General features: G+C 42.0%; 1 protein-coding gene and 1 long non-coding RNA gene across 5 annotated transcripts in view; one reads left to right on the top strand and one right to left on the bottom strand.

The window, feature by feature from the left end:
* Positions 1–25,249, bottom strand: part of LOC131514299 (uncharacterized) — a 38,226-nt gene extending 12,977 nt beyond the window's left edge. The window contains exons 1-6 of one of the 4 annotated variants that reach the window (XR_009263017.1): positions 25,220–25,249; positions 19,866–20,012; positions 18,397–18,613; positions 15,759–15,790; positions 12,571–12,649; positions 5,343–5,539 (exon numbers count right to left, since the gene is read on the bottom strand). This is a non-coding gene — a long non-coding RNA (uncharacterized LOC131514299). The remainder of the gene's footprint in view (positions 1–5,342; positions 5,540–12,570; positions 12,650–15,758; positions 15,791–18,396; positions 18,614–19,865; positions 20,013–25,219) is intronic. The other 3 variants (XR_009263019.1, XR_009263020.1, XR_009263018.1) reach the window with 3 other exon arrangements.
* The window catches only part of CLIC5 (chloride intracellular channel 5), a 164,239-nt gene that overhangs the window by 25,153 nt on the left and 113,827 nt on the right, over positions 1–25,259 (top strand). The window lies entirely within an intron of this gene.

Here is a 25,259-nt window from a genome sequence, read left to right as displayed (position 1 = left end):
CTGGAGCCTGCTTCAGATTCTGTGTCTCCCTCTCTCTCCGCCCCTCCCCCGTTCATGCTTTGTCTCTCTCTGCCTCAAAAATAAATAAACATTAAAAAAATTTTTTTTTGGGGCGCCTGGGTGGCGCAGTCGGTTAAGCGTCCGACTTCAGCCAGGTCACGATCTCACGGTCCGTGAGTTCGAGCCCCGCGTCAGGCTCTGGGCTGATGGCTCGGAGCCTGGAGCCTGTTTCCCATTCTGTGTCTCCCTCTCTCTCTGCCCCTCCCCCGTTCATGCTCTGTCTCTCTCTGTCCCAAAAAATAAATAAAAAACATTGAAAAAAAAAATTTTTTTTAAAAAAAAATTTTTTTTTAAAGCTGTCAAATACCACAAATATCAGAAATCCAGAAAAGTGACTTACTGTTTTATTAAGTACCTACCACCCTTCTCCAATACTTTCTCCCCCTGCGTTTTTTGGACTACATACACTCTGATCGTTTCTTCATTTTACAACAATCTTGTAATATACTTTTTGATAAGACAGGAGAAAGATAATTTCTCCACTAATGCAATTATCACTGTTTGATTTTTAGAATTGGGAGTTACAAAAATGTAATTACTTACAGAACTACTACAAGTTGATAAACTATAAATATATAAAGTGTATTTGGGGTACTTCCCCTTAAAAACGTACAGTGCCTTTGTTACTGTATATGCTGCATGGCTGAGTATACTTCTGATAGGAGAGAACTTCTGTTTTGAATAAGCATTGGTAAGAACCAAACCCTCTGCTTGCAGTTTTCCATATCTGGTAACTGGGAGAATTCTCTACAGACTAGCTTCTGGTTACGTATATTTCAAACCTTGACTCTCCTCTTTGATACACATACGTCTAGTGCCTAGTGCCGTGGGACACATTTATATTGCACTAGACCCCTGACCTTGCTCCTTTAGGTCAGCACAATGGATGGCAAGATTATTACCAGAACTCGGTCCTTCATGAGGACATCTAACAATAACATCATTACTGCCAGAAATGACTTAGAACCACACAAATATATCCCACTGAACCCAAACTAAATACATTCTTCAATTGAACTTTCCATTTTGTGAAGTCCCCAAAATGCCCAAGGCCACTCCAATATAATCTTTTCAAAATATTTATTTATTTATTTACTTACTTACGAGAGAGAGTGAGAGAGAGAAATTGAGAGAAAGAAAGAGAGAGAGCAGGAAGGGGCAGAGGGAGAGGGAGGGAGAGAATCTTAAGCAGGCTCCATGCAACTCGGATCCCAACATGGGGCTCAATCTCATGACCGTGAAGTTATGACCTGAGATGAAATCAAGAGTCAGACACTTAACCAACTGAGCCACCCAGGCACTCCCAATATAATCTTATACTAAAGAAAATATGATGGAGGTGAGATTGCAATGGAAGGAGACACTAGTCCTAACTAATTGCTGCTTGAATATCTCCTGATTGCAAGTTTGACAAAAACAAACGATTACGTGAACTCTATCATAGGTCCTTTTCTAAACCTTGGAAGGAACCAGTGCAAGGGAGGGGATCAAGGATCTTGAGGTTTATTAATGTCACAATCAATCCTGCTTGGGTTAGGTCAGAGGGTTGGTTCCAAGCAACTTCCTATACCAATTGGGTATTTAGACACAGATTGGTCAGTCCTGACCTTTCAACAGTCTTACCCATGAAGGCTGAGCCATCCTGGATTCCACACTTCCTCTGGGCATGCGGTAAGGAAGGGCACCAGGCTCTGTGATATCTGTCAGGAACACCCACCTCCTGTGTGTTAGACTTCACTGCCACATGCTTCCATTTAAGGAAGCCACTGATAACTGCCACTACTCTAAATGGACTGTGTTTCAAAGCACCTTTGTAAAAAAAATCAGCATGGGGTATACACCCAACTGGAAGGGAAAAATCAGTGTTCAGGTAAGAAATGAGGTCTCTGGGGACCACACTGGTGACCACGCAGGCTCAAGTAGAGGGTCTGCTTCCAGGACAGGAACACCAGGTGATCAGACATTAAAGAGGCTTTTGACCTTCGCTACCTTCTTAGTGCCATTAGTGAGCAGTCAGGTTGTTTGGGAGCAAACGTGCTAAACCTTCATCATGTTTCTTTTGTTTCCATTGAGGTAGAGTTGATGAGCTGGTCTCGCTGATAAGTTTACTTTAACTAGGGAGATCTTCAGGTGAGGCAGACAAGATAGCAACGGAGGATATCGGAGGAGAAAGTAACTTTAGAGATTATTTTCATTGCACAGTGGAGGGAATTAAAGTCCCAATGGGCAAAATGACATATCAGAGTTAAGGAAATTGGTACACACAGGTAAAGGAGCCCAGTTTCATCCATGGAAGCCAAGTCCACTTTGTTTCTTTACCTCTAAAGCAAACTGTGGTTTTCTTGAAATCCTAGTGGAGAAGATGGTTCAGGAAACTAAGGAATAATTCTGGCACCCTCCCCTCGGCTCCCACCCTAACCCCCACTCCCACCTACCTCCCCCAAAGTGTCTACACCTGCCTGTACACAGTTAGAGTGATTGTTGAAACTTGTATTTGTAAAGCAATAATAGCAAATATGTATATCCATTGGGCATCATTTATCCAGGGCTTCTAAGGACCAGGGCATGTTCGAAATTTTGTGGATACTATGTATCAGGAGAGAAGATTTAGATGTGGAAGACTGTGGTACCTTGATGAATACCAACTGGTGATAGATGTATAATTTCAATTTTGTAAGATATGAAAGATAAAAACCTGGATAGAACACAGATAGGGAGGAGATATACCAAACTCTTAATAAGGGGCTCTGTTTGCGTAGTCATCTTACAAGTGTTGGTCACTGTTTTCTTCTTTAAGTATGTCTAACTGTTTAATACTAGTTTCAACGCATCAATACAAAAAATTAAATACAGGTTTTATAAAGAAAATAAAATAACCTTGGATGTGTGTGTGTGTGTGTGTGTGTGTGTGTTTCAAGTAGTCTCCACGGTCAAAGTGGGGCTTGAACTCATGACCCTGAGGTCAAGAGTCACATGTTCTACCAACTGAGCCAGCCAGGTGCCCCTACCTTGGATTTGAATAATAATTAAATACATTTTTATCTGGCTTAGTGCTTTAGTTCAGGTGCCTAGTTGTAGAAACAGTGAACAGACCCACTGACATTAAGTAAATCTCCACAAAAGATCCTGAAATCGAGAAATGGTTGCCCAGAAGGCCAATGTTTTCTTGGTTCCCAGCACTGTGGAGGATGAGCCCCCCAAGTCCCCGACTCTGTGAGTATTTCGTGAAGTCATACTTCCTCTGAGTCAGTCCAGTGTGACTCATGCTTCCCACATCTGCAGCGGAAGGAAGGGAAGGAAGCAAGAAAAATAATAATAACTTGGTTGTTATTGTATCCAATAAAGTAAATTTCACTGTGTTGGGCCAGATGGTAAAATTATAGAAACCAATCTTTGCAAAAATGTGAAATGCAGTACGCTGGATCAAGTGTTTCGTTTTCTTAATTTTTCAAACGCTGTCATTAAAAAAAAAAAAGGTTTATTTTCTGACCTCTTGCCTATTAAAAGGGGGCAGCTAATTCTTCTGGCAAACTTTGTGGAAACTTGACACACAGTCTTGGGAGTTGCATTAAAAATGCAAGAGGGCATTTTACTCTCAGAGGAGAGCAGGGGTGGAGGGGCTGCGTGCTCATGGCTCCAGGTCAGCAAATGAAGAATTATTTATTTATGGAAAGTGGGGCTAGGTGTCAGCAGGGTTCTGGGGGAAGCAGCGTGCCCAAGAATGGAGCGCTCGAACGCAGCCAATAAATTCCTTCAACCCTGATGACTTATGAGAGAGTTTTGAATGCGGTTTTCATCGTCAGTGATTTTTCAAGTTGTATTGTGGATTCAAGCTGCTGATTTCCCACTTTCTTTGACTTCAGTAGGATCAAATTTAGATGGCAGCTTTCATTAATTGTACTGTAATCCTAGGAATCCCTGGAGCTTCGTTTTTACACCTTGAATAACTTTATGGCCCCCAGAGACAAACCACGTGAGAGAAATAGATGACTGTTCAATGAAAGAATCAAGTTCCCCCAAAGCATTCTCAGCCAGCCTCCCTTGAAGAAATCTAGACCCCTAGCACTGGCAAATAGGTCTGTTCTCCGTATGTGAGGCAAAAGATGACCAAGTCTCCATTTACATTTTACCCGTGCTGTGAAAGTTCGTGATGATAACGAAAGCAAAAGAATTCAGAGCCGCAGCATAAAATTTCCAAATGTATGTAAATTCCTGGAGAGGCTTACTCTTTAAAAAAACATTTTTTTTAATGTCTACTTATTTAGGGGGGTGGGGGGAGCATGAGTGGGGAGGGACAGAGAGAGGGAGACACAGAATCAGAAGCAGGCTCCAGGCTCTGAGCTGCCAGCACAGAGCCCAATGCGGGGCTCAAACTCACAAACTGCGAGATCGTGACCTGAGCCGAAGTTGCCGCTTAACAGACTGAGCCACCCAGGCGCCTCTGGGAGGCTTACTCTTGAACACAGTGATGATGCAGGTAAAATCTGCAGTTTCCCTGTACTGCCTCCTGTCTCTCCTCCCTTGCCTTCTCTTTGCACACCTTCTTTTTTTATTATTATTTAAAAAAATTTTTTTTAACATTTATTTATTTTTGAGAGACAGAGCACGAGTGGGGGAGGAGTGGGGGGGGGGGGTGGTACACAGAATCCAAAGCAGGATCCAGGCTCTGAACTGTCAGCACAGAGCCCGACGTGGGGCTCGAACTCACTGACCACGAGATCATGACCTGAGCCGAAGTCAGACACTTAACTGACCGAGCCACCCAGGCGCCCCTCTTTGCACACCTTCTTCCAGCATTACTCTTGGAAAAATATCTGGCAAGTACAGTCATGTCAAGGCATAAATATGGTTTGAGGTGGTTATTTTTTATCAGGATATTTGCTTTTTTTTTTATTAATCAAAAAGGTTTCAACTAAAACAAGGAATTCCTTACCAAACTTCAGTCCCCAAAAGTTTTATAAGGAAAGAGCCCCTGACGTTTTGCAAGGAAAGAAGCCCTAAGTGGCATTCCAGGGATGACAATTTACTGTACTTATGCCTGCTTTTGATTTGGGCAACACTCATTATAGACATCAAGCATGATTTTCCCCCCAGATTCTAGATGGGGATGCCTTTTCTCTCAACTCCAACACAAGCATATCAAAGCAGGCAGTGTGCCTTATTTAGCTTTGCCAACCCCATGAATCTAGGAACTGAAGGATGGACGGTCATTCCCTCTGAGCCTGCAGTGACAAATTAGGACGCCCAATGCAAGTTATATACAGAGAGCTTTTCTGCCTTACCTTGGTGCCATGTGCCAACAGGTGAGGCAACTGGCCTCTGGAAGAAAAGGAAACACAGTTGAAGGGCATTTCTCTCTTCCTCCTCTCCATGGTTCAGATGTGTTTCTTCTGACCTGTCCTTGATGTGGGTCCTAACCTCAACCTCTTCTAAGTGCTACCTCCAACTGTGAAGCAACTCTCCCGTCTTCTCTTCGTAACTAGAACATGAACCAGGCACATTAGGACTTTGCCTTATTCGATTCGGCAGCACTAAAGATAGAAAATTAGTCTAACTGCCACACCTCCACTACCTCAAGTCTTTCTCTCTCTGAATCCATCTTTTTTTTTTTTAAGTGTATTTAATTTTTTGAGAGAGAGAGAGAGAGAGAGAGAGAGAGAGAGAGAGGAGGAGAGGGGGAGAGAGAAAGAGAGAGAGAGAGAAGGAAGGGGAGAATGTCAACCAGGCTCTGCACTGAAAGCCCCAGTGTGGGGCTCCGTCCCATGAACCGTGAGATCATGACCTGAGCCAATACCAAGAGTCGGATGCTTAACCGACTAAGCCACCGAGGTGCCCCTCTCTCTTAATTCATCTCGATCGCATTTTCTAGAGTCACAGGTATCTGAGAACATGGCAGATAAACAAATGAAAACCCTGGTCTATTTTTACGGTCCAATTATTTGCCTGCCACATGTATGATTCTAGGCTAGCTACTTAAAACTCCTAATTCTCACTCTCCTCATAGTACATGCCTTATAAGGCGATTGTAAGGGGTAAATGAGCCAATGGATACAAACCACCTAGCACAGTACCTGGCACACAGAAAGTACTCAATAAATGTAAGCCATCATCATCATCATCACCAATAATAGCATCACCATCCCATCCAGTAGCAACTGGTTGGGGCTAATAAGGCAGTTATTCAGTATAATTCATGAGTGGCCTAGGTAGAGAGTGGACCTCCCCTCCAAACTTTATTTTTAGGGGCCCCTGGGTGGCTCAGTCAGTTGAGCATCCAACTTCAGCTCAGGTCATGATGTCACGGTTCGTGAGTTCGAGCCCCACGTCGGGCTCTGTGCTGACGGCTCGGAGCCTGCAGCCTGCTTCAGATTCTGTGTCTGCCTCTCTCTATGCTCCTCCCCTGCTCACACCTTGTCTCACTCTCAAGAATAAATAAAGAAAAAAAATTTTTTTAACTTTATTTTAAAAAATTTTAAATATTGCATTAATAAAATACTAATGTTTACCTTGCTAAAATATTTTGAACATTGTCTCAATTCTCTCAGTGGAAACATCGAAATGCTATATTTCCTCATGAAATACATGAAACTTATACTTCGAAATAAATAAGCTGATCTCTCTGAGGTTTCAAAAATTTCTTATTGAAAATCCCTGTGAATTCTACACTCCTAAATATACCCTTACCTGTCAGTCAGTGACCATACTCCTTGGAAACACGAACTAGTAAGCAAGGGAGAGTGTGCGCCCAGAAGTGTTTGTCTGGGCCTCCCACTTGATATTCTGTGTTTTATCCAATGAAAGAGCAGGTGGTGGAGAAAAGGTCTGGGTCCGAGGTCTGGACTCTTAGCTTTGTCTCTGCCACTACGGAGTGACGGAGTGACCTTGGAAAAGCTCACCGGGCTTCTGCATCCTTACCCGGCAAAGAGGCACTGAGTCTTCATACCCTCATCCCCCTCGGGCTTGGATGGTTTGTGTTTTGTGTATGATGAATTTGCTTCACTCCTGTCTTTTTCTTTCCATTTTCCCATCAAGAAGGCAAGGCAAAAGTGGTAACACGCAGGAAAACAGCGCCCTCTAGGGTTTTCCCGAGGCGTGCCTGTATTGAGGATGTAAGGATGAAAAAACCCGGGGGAGGGTCTGGGGGTTCTGAATTTCCTAAGGCCTACAATTACTTGTCTTGCGTCTTTTTCTTTTTCTTTTTCTTTTTTTTTTCTTATCTGCCTCACTTCTTAAGTAGACCTCACAATGTTGTTTCTACCTTGATGGGTTGAAATAAATTTGTTTTGAAAAATTACAAAACCCCAAAGGAATAAAACTAGCAAAAATGAAAATTAAACCCCCAGAATAAACTTGGAGGTGCAGAACCCCAAATCAAATAAGAAATTATTGAAAAAGCAGAGAGCTTTTGTATTATGTATTATGTATTTCAAATATAAGTGTAACGTGTTTCAGGAGGAACGATAACGTTTTGATGTTTCCATCGAGAGAATTAAGACAGGGTTCAGAATATTTTAACAAGGTAAACATTAGTATTTTATTAAAACAATATTTAAACAGAGGGGAAGTCCGTTTAAGTTTATATTTTTTGAGTTGTTTATTATCCTTCCAAAAATGAGGCAGAAATCAATAAAAAGGAGCATTATTGTCTCCTAGACAACAGAGAAACAGAATGGCACAAATTACCTGATCTAATGCTCCATTGTATAGATGACGAAGCTGGTAACCCAGAACTTTTATATTTAATCCAGAGTTCTTGATAATTTCTGGAAAAGTACTTAGACTAGTAAGAGCAATGTTAATATTCAGTGTAAGTAACAATGAATATGAACTCATTATGAATCAAGCATCCTGTCATGTTTTGCGGGGAGTATCTCATTTAACCCTTGCAATAGCTCAATGAGTTCATTACCGTTGTTTTTTCCCTTTCACAGCCGGAGAAATGGAGGCACGGAGGAGTCAAGTAACTACCCCCAAGTTTACAGCTTATCAGTACTCCCGGGCCTTTCATACACAACCACAAATCGATCCCACATTCAAATTCGTAGATATACACTCAGAAAGATGCCGCTAAGCTTTTTAGGACCTCTGTGTTTCGTTTTGAAACAGAACATTATTTTGGTTCCGAAAGCGCTCCCTGACCATTGCGGAGACAAAATGAGTCACAGAGAGGTGGGAGGAGCCCTAAAAGATGGGTGGTAAATGGGGCCCAAGGAGGGGATGGGAGATGGCTGACCTTGGAATTGATCAGTTAGGGGTCAGCTCTTTGGAGTGAGGTATAGCTTCAAGCTCCATCATAATCTTTCATAAAAATTAAGGGTCCATTAAGCAAGTATATATATATAAAAGGAAAAAGCTGAATGCAGGTCGAATCTTTACAAAACTCTATGCACATGTGTTTATCATTTCTTCTGTTCTTTGGTAAAAGCACACAAACACACACTGACTATCCACACACAGTTCTGTGCTGTTCTAACACAATTTTTTTCATATGCATATTTCCTCATGTTTCACTTTAAATAGCTACATGATATTATTCCATTATCTTGACGTATCATGATTTGCTTAGTCACCTCCCTATTGTTGAGGCTTTGGATTGTTCCCAGTTATAAATAGCATCACTATACCATTTCCAGACCAATTTTAATTTAGGAATTTTTTTTTTCCGATCCATATTCCCAAGGGTTTAATTCCTGTGTCAAAGTGCAAAATATATCGGCTCTTGCTGTATCTTGCTAGGCTGCTTTCTGGGAAGGTTAAAAGATAAATTACAAGTCCATATAGCATTGAATCTTTAGCATTCCGTTTTGCTGACTTATCTACCAAGCAACGTCATTAATCATTTTAAGTGTTTTTACCACATCGCTGCCACCACCCTGCCCCCTGACATCATGACCACTCCCATTATCGTTACCTTTGCCCAGACAACCAAAAGCAACACCATTAGTCATCAGCTATCTTCACCATCAATACCATCCCCATCGTCATCATCCACCCCCACTGTCACCATCACCTTCAAAATGCCACCACAACACTGTCACTGACATCACGATCACCCTCATCCGCAAAACGGCCACCCATATCTCCATCACTCACTACCGCCACCATTACTTTTATAACCGCTGCCTTCCCCGTGATCAGCCATTGTCACCATCATCGTCCCCATCGTCACTGTATGCCACCACCATTATTGAAGACATCCAGTATGTGCCAAATCCCGTCCTGAGTGTTTACTTACACTAATCGTTCCGGGGTCACAATAACCCTTCTAGCTGTATAATGGCCCCTTGTTGCCGACTGCAAAACTGACGCTGAGAAATTAAGACTTTTGGTCAAGGATACTGCTGGACCATGGCAAAGCCGAGATCCGTATCTGTATTAGACTCCAAAGCCCATTCTCTGTAGCGCCAATGTCTGCACTTACTTTAATTGACGTTCTGTGGTCTTTCAAAGTTCTTTCGTCTACATCTCTTTAGTTGCTATTCAGCCTGAGCGTTTTTCCATATGGTGATTTATTGTCTACATTTCCTTGTGTGTAAACCTTCCTATGACCTCATTTTACATGAAAGCTGAATATTGACCTCAAATGATTAGATCAATTCCTGATTTTTTTCGATGGTAAAACTTTTCTTTAACATTTATAACATATACTCTTCCCCTCCCCCCCCCACACACATTTTTTTTTATTTTAGGGAGCAAGTGCAAGGGCGGAGGGGAGGGGGACAGAGAGAAAGAGAGATCAAAGCGGTGCTCAATCCCAGGACCCTGGGATCATGACCTGAGCTGAAATCAAGAGTCAGATGCTCAACCCACTGAGCCACCCAGGTGCCCCTTCTCAATTATATTTTATCTTTTAAGCTCTTTTGGTTTTTGGATGTTATAACATCTATTTTATGTCTAATTATAACATTAGAGAATCAGAAGTATTTCTCCCTTTTTTAGTTGGAAAGAATATGCTTATTTTCTTCTAGTTTTCTTATGTTCATCATTTTGTTTTGACCAAAATTTATTATAAGTATATGATATGAGGTATGAATCTAATATATTCTCTGTACTCTGATTCGATTGTGCCCACATACTGAATTATGATTATTTCTTGCATTGTATTTTTTTTCATGTAGTAAGTTCTTATAATGGTTTTAATTTACTTTTAAAACATATACTCTATCTCATCATTTCTTCCTTGCTTTTAACCTAATATCACATAGTTTTGGTAATTGTCACTTGTTTTAAAATCTAGAAAATAAATCTTTCACTAATCCTTTTGGAAAAAATTTTGCTTATTTTTTCCTGCTTGTTTTTCTGGAGAAATCTTAAAATCAGATTTTAGAAAACATACTATGGAGACTTTAATTGTTATCATATGAACAGAGAGTTTGTTACTTTAAGAATATTCAATTTTGGGGGCGCCTGGGTGGCTCGGTTGGTTGAGCGTCTGACTTCAGCTCAGGTCACGATCTCGCGGTCCATGAGTTCGAGCCCCGTGTCGGGCTCTGGGCTGATGGCTCAGAGCCTGGAGCCTGTTTCAGATTCTGTGTCTCCCTCTCTCTGCCCCTCCCCTGTTCATGCTCTGTCTCTCTCTGTCTCAAAAATAAATAAAAAACGTTAAAAAAAATTAAAAAAAAAGAATATTCGATTTTGCATTCATGAATAAGATTTAATTTCCCATTATTCATAGTATTATTTTTCCTTTCAAAATCATTTTATTATTTGGAGCTAAATTATTATCTAAGCAGTTAATGGTATTTTTATCATAAGGGTATATAGATTTTATAGCAATATGAAGTGATTCATCACCTAAGTATCGGGATACAAGCAATTTTAATGAATTTATCTTTTCCAATGCATCAGTTTTTGCAGTAACTGCAAAATCTAAGATAAACAGTTCAGATCCCATAACAATTTTTTCTGCCACTTGAAAAGCAACATCCAAATTAGTAAAAACAATGACATGTTCTTTAAAGCCAAAATGTTTCAGAAAGGCAGGGCCTCCAGACCAAACAATCTGGGAAAAACAGAGTCTCCCAGCACATGGATATCCATTAATGTAAACCAACTTTGGACGAGCACGTTAGGGCTGAGTTTCTGGAAAACTGTCATGTGAAGTGGGATTTTGAGGCCACTTAAACTGCCTTTTCTCCAAGTTCTCTCCTTTTCCATTGTCTGGGGCTCCTATGTGCTGACTTTAGCAGAGAGTAGCAGTCAAGACTGGGGTGTAAGTTGGCAAAATCATCGCAAAGATGGACCCCTGAGAAGTTTGCTCCCTGTCTTCCAGAAATAGAGCACTGCCCCCAGGCACTAATGGCATCTTGGGGTTTTGAGGACCCACCTGGGTGAGCCTCTCTGAAAGGTAGGGTTATTAAGCTTGGAGATTAGATTTTGCAGTCACAGCAGAAGTAGGTGAGTCCACCATTCATTTACTTCTTCAACAAATATTACTGAGCCATGCAATCTACTAACTGTGGATAAAACATCGTGGTCTCCATTTAAAAAAAAAAATCTATCAATATGAAAAGGGAGAAATAAAGGCATTGGATCAGGTTTGCTCCTAGGTCCCTTTCACCTTAGAATTAAGATGTTTGCTATCACAAAATAGGTACTTGAGAGGCGGGTCTATGAGCTTTGCCAAATGAAAAACTAATATTAGTTAGTGAGCCTTATGAGCCCAAAAGGTGCTGGGCTGGGTCTGAAGACCCAGGTCTCGGCCTCTGAGGCTCCTTGTCACTGGGTTAATCTTCTCAATACAATTTCAGTGTCTTCTACCCACGGAGTGACCTGCCTTTTGGTGAATCGGTAACCAAATACCTGTCTTTCCTGTGATTCTCCGCTTATACGTCCCCTGGACTTTTATCTACCCAGGGATGACCACATCCCTGCTACACACCCAGGATAGGCAAGAACTGCTCAGCAAACCAAGGAAGCCCTCGGATGTCAGTGCAGTTCCTTAGACTGTCTATCCGCTTATTTATTCATTCCTTTTTGCTTCCATTAATTTCTTACAGAACACTGCTTATGTGCCCACACACACCTTTTCTGCCCCAACACACAACAGAAGTAATTTGTTCTTCCAAGCTTGCCAATTATCTCATTCAGTGTGTAAACTGTGATCAAAAGATTGTGCTTTTGATTTTTTTTATTTAAAACAAAAATTTTTTAATGTTTATTTATTTTTGAGAGAGAGAGAGAGAGAGAGAGAGAGAAAAGGCATGAGCAAGGGAGGGGCAGAGAGGGAGGGAGAGACAGAATCCGAAGCAGGTTCCAGGGTCTGAGCTGTCAGCACAGAGCCCGACACGGGGCTCAAACTCATGGACCGCGAGATCATGACCTGAGCCGAAGTTGGACGCTCGACCGACTGAGCCACCCAGGTGCTTTTGATTTTTGAACCAAAATCAAGTTTTGGATATCCATTGTGCTTTTGATTTTTGAGCCAAAATCAAGGTTTGGATATCCATTTGCAAAAGAAGTCCTTAGTACTGTTGTGAGTAAAAGAAGAAATAATTAATAGTCACCAACCTAAATGACAGTGATGACCTTCTTATGGAGGCATTTCTTGAATATTCATGAGGGAAGCAAAAGAGACAAAATGTAGCACCTGTAAAAAATGTTAAGACCTTCATGAGATATACAAATATTGAATCATTATATTGTATACCTGAAACTAACATAATGTTATGTATCAATTATATCTCTGAAATTTTTTTAATGTCAAGAGCTGAGGTTAAATAAGAGTTGTTAAACTAAGGATGGAAAATAATTTTTTTCGGTATTTTTTTCCTGCTTGTTCTTCTGGAAGAGCCTTAAAATCAGTTTTTTCAGCTTTTATAGAATATACTATGGAGACCTCAGTTATTGTCTTAGTTGTAATTTTGGAGTAAGGAGACGGACAGAGAATTTGGAAGGCAGGGATTCCCAAGACTAAGATTTCCCGTATTATTTTCAAAACAAGCGTTCACAACCGTTATACTGCAAAACCCATAAGGTTTATAAAGGTTGAACGCTTGGGAATCCACTAATAAAATAATTGATATTCTGCAAAGCCACTGAGTTTGTTCAACACCCATTCATTTACTTGACAAATACTTCCTAAGCATGATTCTAGCACTGTCTGTGCCCTGGGAACAAATGAAAAAAGTATGAAACATCGTCCTTAACCTCAAAGACATGGTGGTGCAGTTGAGGAGATAAGATTTACAGAGCGAAAGGACAGGTTTATAAAAGAACACAGCTTACGATTAAAAAAGCAGGATGCAAATAAATAAATTGGAAAAAAGTTAAAGTAAGTCCCGAATGAGACAACTCAAGGAGACCGCAAGTTTCAAAAGGAATAAATCGCTGTAGGTTGAGAGGGTCAGAAAAGTCTCCCTGGCAAGGTAGGACTTTAGCATTTGAACACAGGGAGGACATAGGCAAGGCCATGAGTGGGGAAGTTATTGAAAACCACCCCAGCTATGACATAGCCCCTCCTGGGTCACCTGGGGCCCCAGTCTAAAAAGTCACTTGACTAACTATGCAAAATGGCCAGTGACTTCTGCCCAAATGGCCACAGTGAGAGCCCGGGATAGAGGCAGCTTGTGCACAAGCTCGATGCAGATCCACACTAGAGTTTTCAAATGCAGTTCTGAGACATTCAACATCTAGAGGCAAGCAAATCTAACTCGTGGGAGAGACGGAGGCATTGACAGGGGAGCTGAGGCAGTTATGTCATTTAAGAGGAACTGAAGCATGGGAGGATTGCCAGGTATCCTTTAAACAACACGCTTGTGTAAACCATACATTCTGAAACAAATGGCTACACCTGTCCTTTATCAAAGTGCCTTTTGCTTAAAGGAAAACATCTTCTGCTTCATTAGCTCTTTTTTCTTCTTTTTCTTTTTTAAATGTATAGAGTTCTAATTATGTGGGCTTTTTTTTTTTAAGTTTATTTATTTTGAGAGAGCGAGAGTGAGGGAGTGGGGGAGAGGCAGAGAGAGAGAGGGAGAGACAGAGTCCCAAGCAGGCTCCACGACGTCAGCACAGAGCCCAACGCAGGGCTTGAACTCACGAACCGTGAGATCATGACCCGAGCCATAGTCAGATACTTCACCGACTGAGCCACCTAGGCGCCCTTCTTTTTTCTTCTAATATTTGTCAAAGACTCGAAAATTTCTGCTGTCTTTTGAGGTCACAGCACAATATAAAATAGGGAGGAGGAGGTGGCCATTAGGAGCCAAGACACCTGAATTCCTGGCCTGGTCCTGCCCTTGATATTTTTTGAAACGTGAGGCTTGTCACTTACACTTTCGAGATCTGCATTTTTTCCCCACAAGATGGTGATACCATCTACCTTAATTACTTTACAGGGTTATTTGGGATGAAGTAAAATGATACGGGTAAAAATGTGTAATGTGTTGAGCCCCTATTTCGAATAAAATAATTTCACATTCTTTACGTCATTGAATGCCGAGGACAAGAGCTCACATTAAGTATTAGTAGCTCTATTCGTCAATAAGGAAACTGACGATTTGGAGAGCTTAGATGATTTGCTCAACACCACCCAGCAATTGTAATCCAGCTCTCCAAACCTGAGTAGGTACTCTCTCCTTTAATGCCCACGTGACACAGTTTGAGCCCACAGTTAATGCCTGCTCTGTCCTCCATCAGCTGGGGGCCCCTTTTGCTTTGAGAAGGTCTGAGACACCAGGTTGAAAGTGCAGGCCTTGGGGCGCCTGGGTGGCGCAGTCGGTTAAGCGTCCGACTTCAGCCAGGTCACGATCTCACGGTCCGTGAGTTCGGGCCCCGCGTCAGGCTCTGGGCTGATGGCTCAGAGCCTGGAGCCTGTTTCAGATTCTGTGTCTCCCTCTCTCTCTGTCCCTCCCCCGTTCATGCTCTGTCTCTCTCTGTCCCAAAAATAAATAAACGTTGAAAAAAAAAAAAGAAAGTGCAGGCCTTGAGGTGAGAGGTTAGCCTGTGTCAGGCTCACAGGGCGCTGTCCCACAAAGTAAGGCAGAAAACAGGGGTGGGTTGAAGATGTGATGCAGTGTCCAAAGCAAGGACTCCCATCACCCATATATACGTAGACAACATGTTACACGTCTCACCCTGAAGCACCTGAACTGGGATTATCTCCTGGCTCAGGGCTTCCCGGAGGGTAGGTCTTGCCTCACATCTGTGGGATTAAAAAGAATCTCTAGGGGCACCTGGGTGGCTCAGTCGTTTAAGGGTCTGACTCTTGATTTTGGCTCAAGTCATGATCTCATGGTCATGAGATCAAACTCTATGTCAGGGTCTGAGCTCAGCGCAGAGACTGGGATTCTCTCTCTCCCTCTCTCTCTGCCCTTCCCCTGCTCATACTCTCTCTCTCTCTCTCAAAATAAAGAAACATTTTTAAAAAATTCTCTAACAAGCAACAATCTCAATTTTGGCTGCCCATGAGAATCAGCTGAGGAGTTTACAAAGAATCTCAGAGCCCAGGCTGCATCCCAGACCAGTGACATCATTTAGTCCCCAAATGCAGCCACGTTTAAAAACGACTGATCCCACAGGACAGAGGAAGGGTCTCCCTAGGAACAAATTTGAGCTTCCAGTATTTTAAGATTTTTGACTCTTCTAGTAATGGGGAGAAGCTACTCTGGCATTATCTCAAAGAGCATCTTTGGTTGGTTGGTTGGTTGGTTGGTTTCTGTTATATTAGCAAGTTGTGAATAGAAGTCGTAGGATCTTACCTTAGGTCTTCCTCAAACATGTCAATGTCACCCTGAAAAAGTAATAACCCCTTGTGTTAACATAGCTTTTATGGCGATGTTTTCTGCTTCTTGTTAAAACTGGCTCTGCAGATGTCATTTAAGCATCAATGGCGATTTTTTATAAAGCTTCATTCTTATTAAACAGATATCCTGGCAGTGATCAATCTACTGGTTACAATGATGGTCAGCACAGGAAGGGCAAAGCAGGAAAGACTCTTCCCGGACATAGATCATCTATAGATAAACACATCTATGGGTAGAAATTTTATTTTGCAAAGTGATGCTAGGCTTCCACTCTTTGGTATTTCTTCTCCCTTCTCTATTTGGTGTCTTTGTGGAGCTTTCAAAATCAAAACTTAACTTTCCTAACCTGATATTGTCAAGGACACCCAGATGTGTGTAGACTAAAGGTACAAAGGCTGTGGAGAGCCACAGGAAAGTATCCGGCCCCCAGTTTCCTGGCCCCACCCTCAGATTCAGTGTCTGTGGGAAGGGCCTAGAGAGATGCGGTTTTTTTTTTAATTTTTTTTAATGTTTATTTATTTTTGAGACAGAGAGAGACAGAGCATGAACGGGGGAGGGGCCGAGAGAGAGGGAGACACAGAACCGGAAGCAGGCTCCAGGCTCTGAGCCGTCAGCCCAGAGCCCGACGCGGGGCTCGAACTCATGAACCGTGAGATCGTAACCTGGGCTGAAGTCGGACGCTCAACCGACTGAGCCACCCAGGCGCCCCGAGAGATGCGTTTTTAAGAAGCTCCTTAAGTGATTGGTTCAGACTGTGCTAGGAAACTCCTCTGGTCCCATACCCTTTGGGACTGCTGGTCTTTGTGTCATCAGTGGCCTTCTCCTGGGATGCACTTTTAAAATGCAGGTATGACTGCAGCCTGACTCACTGAGTTCCTCTCTGTGGGCAGATGTGAGGACAACAGCAGTAGGAAGGGCTCGGTGTGTGTTTATTAAATGGACAAGAGGATGGGGCGCCTGGTGGCTCGGCTGGTTAAGCATCTGACTTTTGATTTTGTCTCAGGTCATGATCTCATGGTTTGTGGGTTCACACCCTGCATCGGGCTCTGTGCTGGTAGCGCAGAGCCTGCTCGGGATTCTCAGTCTCCCCCTCTCCCTCTGGCCCTCCTGCACTCTCTCAAAAATAAATAAATAAGCTTAAAAAAATAATAAACAGACAAGAGGAAAGTAAGATCTGCTAGTGTGAGAGTTTGGCGAAGGGATGAGGGTTCTGAATCCAAGGAGTCTCGGGCTCTGCTCAGGTCATGATCTCATGGTTTGTATGTTCGAGCCCCAAGTAGGGCTCTGCGCTAACAGTGCAAAGCCTGCTTGGGATTCTGTATTTCCCTCTCTCTGCGCCCCCCACCCCACTTGCTCTCCTTTTGTCTCTCTTTCAAAATAAATAAAACTTTTAAAAAGGAAAAGAAAAGGGGCGCCTTGGTGGCTCAGTGGGTTAAGCGGCCAACTTCGGCTCAGGTCATGATCTGATCAGGTTCATGAGTTCGAGCCCCGCGTCAGGCTCTGGGCTGACGGCTCAGAGCCTGGAGCCTGCTTCTGATTCTGTGTCTCCCTCTCTCTGACCCTCCCCCGTTCATACTCTGTCCTCTGTCTCAAAAATAAATAAACGGTAAAAAAAAAAATTAAAAAAAAATTAAAAAAAAAAAAGGAAAAGAAAAGACACCTGTGGTAAAAAAAAAAAAAAATGCACAAAGTAAAAATTGTGAAAAGTAAAAATTGTAATGTTCTCCCTCCTAATCCAACTATTCCAAAATAACCATTATTCACAGTTTAGGTGTAGCTTTCCAGACAATATATATAATATAAGATTATATATATTTTACAATGAAAACACACATGTACTTTTCCATAATTTGTTTTCTTTTTCATTTAACAATATATCCTGACATCTTTCCATGTCATGGAAAAGAACTCCATGTATGTTCTTTTTGTGATATCCTTCATTATATGGATGTACCCAATGTACCTAATCTATCTTCTGACAGACATTTAGTCCCTTTCTAGTTTTTTCTTATTTCAAACAATGATGCAGTGAACACCTTTGACCCTTTGTTCACTTAAGAGTTTCTTATCAGTGGGCCTGTTGAGCCTTCATATGACCCAACTATGTCTTTAAATTTGACAGATAGCTGGGGCACCTGGGTGGCTCTGTCAGTTAAGCGTCCAGCTTCGGCTCAGGTCATGATCTCACGGTTTGTGAGTTCGAGCCCCACGTCGGGCTCTGTGCTGACAGCTCAGAGCCTGGGGCCTGCTTCAGATTCTGTGCCTCCCTCTCTCTCTGTCCCTCCCTTACTTTCACTCTGTCTCTCTCTCTCTCTCAGAAATAAATAAACGTTAAAATTTTTTTTTTTTTAATTTGATAGATAGCTGACCTCCAAAAGGTTGTACCAATGTACAGTCCCTACTTGTATGGCATATTTGCTCACAACTTTTTTCATGAGTCCTTAAAAAGTTTTACCAATTAAACAGTGAGAAAATATCCCATCGGTACAATTTCAGTTTTGTAGCTAAGCGGTGTGCTTTTTCAGATCCTTCTTATCCCTGTGTTCCTGTGAATGAACTGTTCATTATCGTTTACCATGGAGTCAAGGCTCACTTTTGTGTTGCCAAACACTGTGCTTTCTTATTTTCACCATGGCATCTGTGGCGAACAGCAAATGGTCACGCGCCACAGAGAGCAAATCCACGGAGCGGGGGAAGAGCGAGGGAGTCCTTTTCCGCTTACTCAAGATATCAGAACCAGCAGCTTATTAAAAACCACCGCGTATATCGTTCGGCGTGTAAACCTTAAGAGCTGGAGCAAAGCACAGTGACTGGAATGAAATACGATCTTAAGTTATTTCTCAAACAAATGAGTGACTGTAGACAGACAGGCAGATCTAGACACATTCTATGCGTCTGGCTCTGTGCTGGGCACAGGGAAACACACGTAAGAAACACCAGTCCTTTCAAAAAGCTAGAAGATCTGTTGGGCTGTGGCTGTGTAAAGTGATAATTACAGTGCTAGAGGTGATTAATGGAGGGATGAGTGGATGTCTTCTGTCCTTGAAGGTCTTAAATCTAGAAGGCAGCAGATTCATAAACAAATAATTTCAAAGTAATAGTGCAAGAGTAGAGATTTGCATAGGATGTTATTGAGGCGTGGGTTTTAAGGATGAGAGAGAGTTAGCTGAGTGAGGAAACACGAGGAAAGTCAAATAATGGAAACAAAGACATGGAGGTATGGGACAGCAGGGTGTGTACTTAGGAAAGCAAACCATATTAGGATTCCCAGAATCTCTGGCGCCTCAGGCCAGAGGAGTCCCGATAGGCAGATAGGTCACATCATGCCAGGGAGTGTGATCCATGCTGAGCTGCCAAAGGGTTTCTTGCCTGGGCTGGGTGATCTGCCGTGCATTGTAGATGGCTCACCCTGGCTGCCAGGCGGAAGGTCAATTTGAGGAGCGCGGTGGGTGGCCAAGACAGAATGCAGTCAGGAATGTTCTGTGACCATCTGGGCATGAAGCAATGCAGCTGCAGCTTACAAGGATGAAAAGTGGAGAGATTTGGGTAGGGACTTGGTAACTAATTGGATTGGGGATGATGAAGGAATTAAACAAAAATATGGGCTTGGTTTTGGTTTGGGTGACTGGAGAGATGACGGTGTCACTGACTGGGAAAGAAAATACAGGGTAAGGAGAGGATGTTGGGAAGAAAGTTATTAGTGTGGCATTTTGGAAATGTTGTCCTTGAGGAAACACCCAAGGGGTATATTCCTCAAATAGTTACATATTGGGATGAGGCTCTTAGGGAACAGATGAAGGCTAAAAGTTACAATCTGGGAATGAAGGAATGAATTCTGGATGGCATTGGATTTCAAGGCAGGGGTCTTCATGAGCCTTACCCATAAGTAACTCATAACCAGGCACAACATCAACGTAAGTTTATTGTCCCTTTGAGGGCCCATCACAACTGCAGATCTGGATGGATTTGTGTGGCCCAGATCCTTGAAGTCCTTTTGATGCTAACAGGAGCAGGGGAGCCCAGCAGTGCATTCTTACTATTGAGTGAGGATGAGCTACTCACCCATCAGTTGTTAGAGTGTCCTTCCCAGAGATTCATTTCACAGCCCAGAAGCAGCTTGCTTGTTATGGTGGAAGGAAAATGGATTCACTGATATGGGCTGCAAGGTCAAAGCCAAGGACACTCTTCTTTGTGACAAGATGGGTTCCCCTGAGTAACAAGATTGGGGAAAGAGTCTCTTTTAGCCCTTTATCAGCATGAGTTAGTTTCCTGTATAATATTTGTCAGCTTGAATGACCCAGAGCCTAGCTTTCAAGGAGAGACAATGTACCGTATAAAGGCATCAAGGTACATCAGAGAGTCACAGAAGCCCGTGCGGGCACTGCCACTTTTCAGTGCAGAGGACTGGGACAAGTTATTCCTCCTCTCTGAATCTGAGTTCCCTGATCTTGTTAACATGGGGGTAACAAGAAAAATATCTGTTCTACTTTTTATGGCTATGACAATCATTAAATAAGAAATATTTCTAGAAGTTTCATGCAAATGGTAAGATTGTTTGAAGATGCCAGACAGAAAGCCTACACTTTGTAGGCCTCCATGTAAGCAGTTGTCAAGTGTGTATGAACTATACTCAAGTTGATTCGCTCATTTATTCAACCCACTTATGGAATAAATGCCCACTGAGTGCCTACTTGGTATGAGATACGAGGGATAAAAAGAGAATGGACACTCTGACTGCCAAGTGATCTCTCGGCACAAGGGCAAGGGGTCTTGGCTAGTCAGCACCCACATGATGGGCACACATGCATCTCTATAACCAGAGGGAAGGAGCAGAGGAGTTGGCTTTGACTTGAGAACTTGGCCAGACCACTTTGGCAAGGCTGTTCTGTATCCTGTGCCCTTTAATATAAGGACTTTGACCAGAGAGCTGGTGCCGTGAGTAAGGCAGAGCTTAGGTCAGCAGTTTGACCCTCTGGGCCCTAACATAGGGAGGCTTCATTAAGGTCATTAAGCCTAATGTCTACTGATGGAATTACCCTGTGATGTGTCGAAGGGAGACAAATGATGGACTCCATGTTCAGCTTTTATCATCCTGGGATTTAATTTCTCAAGAGAGGAAAAAGTGACAATGGTTGTGTTTACAAGATTCCAAAAAAGCAAGGTAAAAAAAAGAATGAATTTTAACGGAATTGAATGGATTTCAATGCAATCTTCTATCATAAAATGACTTAGATAAAACCTCAGCCTTTGGGAGTGGGTTTTGCCATCCTGCAAATGTCTTTGCCTGTCGTAGATGCAGCCAGTGAGCAAAATCAAAGCGTGAGGGACATTGAAGTGAAAAGCATATATTGCAAAGGAGTCTTAGGTTAATGTCTGTCTTTGTACAAGTGTGAATTGCAACCCTTTCCAAACTGTATTTAACTAAAGAAATTCTGAAGCATTATAGAGCAAGAGAGAGCGTGATTTGCTACCAACTCAGCATATATTCAGTGGTGCCACCATTATTTCTTTAAGATATAACTTTTTCACTGAATGAAAGCCTCTGGGCACATTTTCTCCAAGAGGGTATTAATATTCCAAAAGTTTGTCCATATAATTATGTAGGAAAAGGTAAATCTGGGACCCCACGGCATGGACCCCTAAAGGGATACATGGAGGAATTCAAGCTAGATCTTTAGTTTCTCAAGCATGAAATACTTTATCCTACCTTAGGGCCCCTCACACATGCTGTTCACTTCTCTTTTCCCTTCTGTCTTCAAATGACCAGCCCCTTTTTATCTTTTAGGTCTGGGCTTAAATGTCACTTCCTTAGATAAGCTTTCCCCATGCATGGCCTAAGCGGGGTTCCCTCATCTTCCACTGTGATTCTTTAGCATTGAAACCCAGATTCCCAGAAAGTATCTATCACATTTTATAAGTATGCATCTATTTATTTGTTCACATGTTTGTCCTATCTCCTACCCTGTATTGCAAGGCCCACCAAGCAAGGGCTATCCACAAGTGTTTTATTCCCCAAGATACACTCAGTGTCTCCAAGAATATTTGGTGTGTAACAGGTGGTCAACAGAAACATGACATGGAAATGATGAATTAACTCTGACCATCGCTGACTTGGTGGGAGAGGACTCATTTGGGAGGCAGCTGGTGTGGACCCAAGTGTACATCTATCTCCTACTCTGGTTACGAAAATTTTGGCAACGAGCATCTTTTCTCAATACTGTTAGGCTTATTTCGATTCTGTGTTTTTACAAACACGTTGCACCTCCTCAGCTAGAAATGGGGCGAAGAGCGGGAGCACCCCTCTGTTGTAGGCACTGTGAGCTCCTTGCAACAGAGGCTAGCGCTCACTCACACATGTATTCCCCAGCACTGAGCACAGTGCCTGGCATAGAACACGACCAAGGTATGCTTGGCCGAAGTTAGCCAAAATGAGATATTTGAGGTGCTTTCTGCTTTCTCTCCAGGAGAAGGAAATTGAAACAATTCTAGACAAGCCTCTGATTTTCTGTCCATCAAGTTTTGCGGCAGTAAGGCTAATCTTCCTGGGAGATCATAAAAGATTGCACAGTTGGGAAAAATATATGACAAAAAATAGAATCAAAGCTTTTTTCCTGAATATAGATTAAAGAGAGCCACTTGTTACAGTGCTGCAGAGATAAATTCCTTCTGTATCTGCCTAGTTATGACCAACTAATAAGGCATAGAAATGTTGTATTCTGTCTCTCTGAGATCCTAAAATAAGGAGACATATGTATACAAGGAAATAAATGGAAAGAAAAAAAAAAAGACTCAAATAGAGATATGTTTTTAGACTTCTAGAGGTGCAATGGACATATATAACTGCCCCTACCTTTAGGATAGGTTATTTTTAAAATAACAATTTGGTGGCACGTCTAAGTGGTTCAGTTGGTTAAGTGGCCAACTCTTTTTTTTAAATTTTTTTTAACGTTTTATTTATTTTTGAGACAGGGAGAGACACAGCATGAACAGGGGAGGGTCAGAGAGAGGGAGACACAGAATCTGAAACAAGCTCCAGACTCTGAGCTGTCAGCACAGAGCCCGACGCAGGGCTCTAACTCACAGACCGAGAGATCATGACCTGAGCCGAAGTTGGACGCTCGACCGACTGAGCCACCCAGGCGCCCCAAGCGTCCAACTCTTGATTTTGGCTCAGGTCATGGTCTTACGGTTTTTGAGTTTGAGCCCTGCATCCAACTCCACGTTGGCTGACAGTGTGGAGTCTGCTTGGGATTCTCTCTCTCTCTCTCTGCATATATATATATGTGTGTGAATATATACATATATATACACATATATATGTGTGAATATATACATATATATGTGTGTGTATATACATATATATTTTTTTCCCCTCACCCCCCAATAAATAAATAAACTTTAAAAAAAAAACAATTTGGTTAGATCAATTCTACCCATTTCCAAGAAGGAATTTGCAAGGTTCTCAAAAATATTCTACGCCATTCTGGAAATAATTCCTTATGTAGCTTGAAGAGCTGACATTAGAAGAGGGAGACAGTCAGATAAAGGAGGGAGGCCATCCAGCGTGGTCAGAGTAATGACGACAGGGTATATATTCCATTCTTTACCTGGGGGCATTTCTTATTTAGTCATTTGAATGTTCCAGTAGCTGACCTTCAGCTTTCACTTGGAGCCTTTTGTCTCTCTCTCTCTCTCTCTCTCTCTCTCCCTTTCTTTTTATTCATTTATTTAATTTATTAATAATAAAATAATACTAAATAGTCCTCATTCATTGAGGTCATAAAAGCAGACACTTGGGAGTCAGTGTCTTGGGGTTAAAATCCCAGCTCTAGAGTTTTCTGGTTAGCTATGCTTACTAACTAATCTGTGTGTATCAGTTTTCTCTTCTGCACAATGGAGCCATGATAGTAGCTACCTCGTGAATAGGGTTGGAGTGATGGATTAAGTGAGAAACTACCTATGAAACACAGTGCTGTCTTCTATGCATTTGTGGAGAGGCAGCTCTTTTGTTCTTTCTTTATGGGATAGTCAATATGCTGCATGAATTACACGTATTCATAAATAATATTATTTAAACTTTACATTAACTTCAGGGAAGGTACAGTTACCTCCATTTACAGAAAAAGAAATTGAGGTTTGGAAAAAGAACAAAATAAAAGAAATTGAGGTTTGGGAGGGTTGATCATCAAGGCATAAGGCTAGAAAGTGACAGAAGCCAAGTCTTGAGTTTGGAACTTTTGGATCCAAGCCCTGTGCTCTTTTCACTGTATAAGACATTCTCTGTTGAAAAATAAGATTGATGCATGGAGTCATAATTTTATGATTGTATCATTTAACTTATTGCTTTAAATTGACACACGGAGCTTCTCTGCAACTCTGCCAATTTCTGGACGTATTTTCACTTTCATTTTGTATTTTGGCTTACAAGCCTGGAAAGACTAAATAGTGCCTATATAGAGGGTCTGGAACTTTAAAACTATGACTTATTGATCTTAGGATGCAGCCTCCTTTTTAAAAAGGCATCACTGTGCTGTTGACTCCTATCCACCTTACAAGAGCCCTGAAATCTTTTTTCTATCATGTGGACCACTAGTCACTCAACAAGTCACTCATCTAGTCACTCAAACAAGACATCAGAACTTGGGTTTCCTTTCTCCAGCTTTTGGCCCTCGTTTTCTCTCTGTTGGCTTTACTCTCAATTATACTGTCTTAGCAGTGGCTAGATAGCACAGGCAGCTCTAGGACCATATCCTAGTTTCTCCGTAAGTCCAACAGAAGGAAAGACTGACTCTTAGGCACATTTCTGACAAAAGCCCCAAATCTGAGCAAAGTCTGAGCTGTTTTTACTATGTCGTAATGAGGATTCATATAACGCCTTCCAAGAGTTACAAAGAAACAGCCTTAACTAGCTTTGCTAGTTAACTAGTTAACTATGTTCTCTTAACTAGAGAACATAATTACAGTTTTAAAACATGATTCTTCACAAACTACACTGTAAATGAGAATGTCATGAACGCAACACTAAGTAGCTTGCTTTGCAAGTCTATTAGAAGACCTTTTTTTTTTTTTTTTCCATTTTAAAAACAGAAAATTGGCCCCAAGTTGATCATGTGTCCATTTTGGACGAATCATAGTGCTCACAGGGAGTCAATGCTCCCATTGGCCAATCCAAGTTACCTGCCCAATCAGGAAGCTCCGCTTGAAGCTAATGGGCTGTGAATGGAACAGGTGCAGATTCCAAAGAAAGTTCAGAGCAACAAAGAGCAAATGGATTCTAGTTGTCAATCATTATAACAACTCTTCACTTTTCCTTTCAGAATTCTAATCTGCTTGGTCATGGGCATTTTCCCACTTCCCTCAATTCATTCTGCTCCCACCCATGGACAAGCTGACTTCCACACCACAAGATTCCTTACCTTGCTTCTCTCCAGCCTGGGTCCTCTTTATTTATTTATT

Source organism: Neofelis nebulosa, chromosome 6 (genome assembly GCF_028018385.1).
Source record: "Neofelis nebulosa isolate mNeoNeb1 chromosome 6, mNeoNeb1.pri, whole genome shotgun sequence".
In the NCBI taxonomy this organism is placed as follows: domain Eukaryota; kingdom Metazoa; phylum Chordata; class Mammalia; order Carnivora; family Felidae; genus Neofelis; species Neofelis nebulosa.
Note: the sequence above shows the minus strand (reverse complement) of the source record. Positions and strands in the feature narration are given on the sequence as shown.